Raw genomic sequence first — 5,000 nt, forward strand, 5'->3', positions numbered from 1 at the left:
GCGACTGCGGCATTGTTTATGTTAAAGCACGAAACCAGTGACTGATTGGTTCAACATATAAACCTGAAGAAAATATGACCCTGAGTTTAGCTGTAGTAAAATTAATGTAAAAAATGAATATGGTTGCTTGAAGTACCTGTAATGTTATTTAATGTTAATAAATGGAACAATATAAGTAGCAACCATTAATGGTTAAAAAAAAAGTGAGACTGCTCTGTATGTAAGTGCTATCGAAAATATATCGTCATTACTCTACATAAAAATATGAAAGCACACTTATTTACTGCTCATATATTGAAGGGTTAAATGTTGTACTCTGTATAGACAAGCAGAGAGAGAGAGAGAGAAAGCAGCCGAACTGCTGGATGTAAACAAACTTAATTTCCAGCTTTTTTTTTTTTTTAAGGATTACCCACCCGAGAATAGGTCACTGACCCACATTGGGGCCTGAGGCAAAAATTTAATACTCCTGTGATGATGATAATAATTCAGATAAAAAAAAGAAAAAAAGCTGCCTATCTACCTATTGGACAAACTAAAATCGTTCGACCACAGAATGCCGGACTAGAGAGGTACAACCTGTATGTGTGTGTGTGTGTGTGTGTGTGTGCATATATATATATATATATATATATATATATATATATATATATATATATATATATATATATATATATATATATATATATATATATATATATATATATATATATATATATATATATATATATATATATATATATATATATATATATATTACTACCCCGATTTACGCGGTCAATTGAACCCACAGGGTACCGCGTAAAGTGAACAACAGAACATATGTGATTAATACCAATAGAGACTAGCACGACCCCCCCAAACTCCACTTTTTGACGACACACAACTATGTTGTAGTAAAAATATTATCTTAACTTTATGATGGTATGCACACACAATAAATATAGAAGAGGTTAGGTTAGGAAAAATAAAGGTTAAGTTAGGAAAAATAAAGGTTAGGTTAGGAAAACTAAAGGTTGGGTGTAACACTTACGTTAGTAGAAGAGATGGGTCTGCATACGGGGATGGAGGCTGGTTCCGAGGCAGAGGGCAGATTACTGGCCCTCAGGTGAATCACCATTACTAGGTGCATCACTATCAGTTATAGTTGTCAGGGCTTCCCTGACAAATCCCTCAAAGTCACTTTCACTGTCACTATCACTGGCTCTGGCTGGCTGTGGTGGGTTGCGGGCGAAGAACTCGGTAATGCTTTTTTGACGGCTAGTGTTGATGTTGTCTTGATACACCTTGATGTACGGCTCCATAGCCTGCACCAGCCGGGTATGGAAGACTTCATAGCGGTCATCGTCATGGTCGTTGGAAAGGAAGAGCTTCAATTTCTCTGCACACTCGATGGCACCCTTAATATTACTCTGCGTTAACTTGTGTTCTTCGGAGATTGACGCACCATCTTCCTCTTCACTGACGTGCTCATCTTCCAACATCTCGTCAGCAGTCATTTCAGGATCTCTGATCACCTCCAGGATATCTTCGTTGGTGGTCTCGGAGAAGCCTTCAGCTGTAATACTGTGCGCAGCTTCTCTTGCAAGGTCCAATGCCACTGTCACAGACTGAACCTCACCAGTCACAGGTTGACTCCGCTTCTCACCTGGTATGCCATGCAACACATGCCTCCATGCGTGATGAATCGTAGCTATAGACAGCTGATCCCATGACTCCACCAAGAAGTCTACAGCTTGTTTGACGTTAAATTTCTTCCAAAACTGTTTGACGAGAACTTCTTGAGTCACCACCTCTTGTTCCTTGTCCTCGTCGCTTTTACTCTCGCTGTCGGTGTCACCCAGCTCACGCAACTCATCCTTGGCGTTGGTACAGTCGTTCAGGAGCTTGAATTTCTTTGCCGAGTATGCAGCTTTAACATTGCAGATCAACTCCTGGTCCATAGGCTGGATTAATGATGTAGTGTTGGGAGGAATGAAGACCACTTTTACGTTGGGGTGATGATCCATAAGTAGGGGCGAGTGTCCTGGTGCGTTGTCAAGGAGCAACAAAATCTTGAATGGAACATTTTTTTGCTCGCAGAATTTCTTCACGTTGGGAATGAAACAGTCATCAAACCAGGAGAGTGACAGAACAGAGAACATCCACGCCTTGCGTGCGGTCAGCCAGTGGACATTAATCTTGCTCATGTCCACGTTCTTGTAGGCGTGCGGCTTGCGGGCTGTGTGAATCACCGATAACTTTGGTTTACAGGAACCGGAGGCATTGGTGGGAAAGAGGACGGTGATACGCTCCTGCAACTTCCGACCCCGAATCTTGCTGGCAGACTGGACAACAAAGGTCTTGGTAGGCAGCTTTTTCCAAAAAAGGCCGGATTCGTCCATGTTGAACACCTGGTCGTCAGTGAACTGCCCTTCCTCCATAACCTCACGTAAGAACGGAGGAAAATCTCTAGCCGCCACACGGTCAGCACTCGCTTCTTCACCACCAATGTTGATGTTGGTGATATTGTTCCTCCTCTTAAACCTATGCAGCCAACCAGAGGAAGCATTGAAGGGTTTGGGCTCTGCAATTCCCATCTTACGTGACACTGCTGCATACAGTTCACATGCGTACTCTAGAACAGATCGCGTGTCCACCGCCATGTTGCGTCACGCCTGATGAATCAAATAACTCACCAGCAAATTGTCCACCTTTAGCAGCACCTTGTTCTGACAATACTTGATCATTGAGGCACCTGCAGACTTTGTGATTCTCATGTGCTCTTTGATCTTGGCTGCATCCTTCTTAATAGTACGAATCGTAGATTCGTTCACTCCATGCTGGCGCGTGAGATCAGCTTGACGTGTTCCTTTCTCCAAATCTTGAATTTTCTGGTATTTCACTTCATAGCTTAGGGAACGGCGTATCTTCTTTGGCTTAGGGCGGCTGGGTCCAGGTAAGGAAAGGTTTCTCTCTGGTGGCGGTGGTCCGGCGGAAGCCATTTTACAGAACAATGGATGCACGTATACACGGTGTGGCCTGGAGGGATGAAACTGCCGCGGTTAGGTCAAGCGTCGTCTTTCCTCCCTCCCTCCCGCGGGTGGACACGTCATATTACTTTAAACCAATTACAGCTAGCAGCGGAGGGAGGTAGGGATGCATAGCCAGTCACAGTCCGATACGTCATATGACATCAACGCAACAGAGACATGCACTGCGCAACCTTACCGCGCGGCTTGCCCAGGCGGAGGCCGGTGCAGGCGGGAGGGGCGAATCTAAAAATAGCGTCGAGCCAGACACTCTACCCGTATATGGGTAGATGAACCGTGGAAAGTGAATGTTCGGTTCTGGCGACGCACCGCGTAAATGAGAAAACACGGAAAGTGAAACCGCGTAAAGCGGGGTAATAGTGAGTTCTGCTATAACGCGTGTTTTGATAACGCAAATTTGCTCTAACGCGATTTATGAATTAGGAACGATATTTGTATAACGCGAACGCTTGTTTGCTATAACGCGATTTTTGCTTACTATTTCTCCAATTTTGTGGTACTGTATTAACTGTGAATATAGTAAAGAAGAATATCAACAAGAAGCGTTCTGGTGATAGAATTCCCGGTGATGATCGTAAAAGAAAGGATATAACACTTGAAGAGAAGCTCGATTTTATCAACCTCAAAATCACCCTTCTCCCCCATCAAGTAAAGTGTTACATTTACTGTATGATTTCATTATTAGATATGAATGTAACATTTATTTAGACTGTGTTAGGCTAACTACTAAATTTTTTCGATTTCGAGTAATCTGCACCTAACCCTATTTTCTCCATAAGCCCTGTTATTTCTATTACGCGATTTTCTATAACACGATATTTTACAAGAACACAATTATCGCGTTATAGCAGAACTACCTGTACTGTATATATATAAAGTGGTTCCTCGGTTAACGAACACAATTCGTTCCAGAAGGTCGTTCGTTAACCGAAACCATTGTTTCAATGGGATTTTGGGCAATTGGATCCAGCTCACCGAAAATTACACACAAACTAAAAATAAATGCAGTAAGTACACTTACTTTGCGGTGTGCATGTAGAAGGCTCCTGGTTGATGATGATGATGGGAATTAGAAGTGGGGGTGGAGGAGAAGGGAGAAGAGAAAGCAGTGGGGGTGGAAGAGAAGTCACCCCATGCTTCATGTCGCCATTTCACCCATAAAATTTTAATTTCACTTGGTGTAATTCAAGATTATTTTCTTTAAATCAACACTGCACTGCATTATATATTGTCAATATGTAAAATAAATTTCAGAATGACCAATAATTGTACTGTAAAAATGTAAAAATAGTTTATGTTCAAGAGAGTCTCAAGCAAGATGCTTCCTCCACTGAGCAGAGACACAAACTGACGCCATTCTGGGTGAGTCAAGTGGCTGTTTGGCACGCTAAAAACTAGTTCCCTGTACTTCAGTTATGTTAAATAATTGTTAAAATGACTAAAAAAATTTATATACGACTTTTAAAATTATTGAATAGTACAACCTTCTTGATATTTACTCAAATGGTAACGAATTTAAGCCCTAAAACCTATTACTGTATTGGCGGACTAATACTACAGCTGGTGAGCAGGCGAAAACATGTTGGGAAAAATTCGTAAGGAATTCGTTTATCAAATTTTTTTCGTTAACCGAATTGAATATTTTTTGGAAGGTAATTCGTTAACTGAGGCGTTCGTTAACCGGGGGATCACTGTAATGTAAAAAATTTTCAACTGTATCTTTGGGTAGATTCACATAAATTTCTGGGTGTCTCTTTTTCTTCTCAGCACCACGAGAACTCTCGAGAACTCTCACTTTTACGCTTGCCAGCCATTTTAAATGGAATTAAAAATCAAAATTTTGTTAGTTCACAGCGCAATCACTAACGTTGGGACTCGAAAATACGCAATTTTAATTTTATTTTTTGGACAACTGGGGCAGTCATATGTCCGGGTGGTCATAGGTCGAGTATGTCGTAAGTCGAGGAG

The 5,000-nt window shown here is 41.6% G+C and overlaps 1 protein-coding gene across 1 annotated transcript in view; it reads left to right on the forward strand.

Annotated features, from left to right (window-relative positions):
• The window catches only part of LOC121855285, a gene marked incomplete in the record, with an annotated part of 205,963 nt that overhangs the window by 185,615 nt on the left and 15,348 nt on the right, over positions 1-5,000 (forward strand).

Source organism: Homarus americanus, unplaced genomic scaffold, assembly GCF_018991925.1.
Source record: "Homarus americanus isolate GMGI-L3 unplaced genomic scaffold, GMGI_Hamer_2.0 scaffold51859, whole genome shotgun sequence".
NCBI classification, from domain to species: Eukaryota; Metazoa; Arthropoda; class Malacostraca; order Decapoda; family Nephropidae; genus Homarus; species Homarus americanus.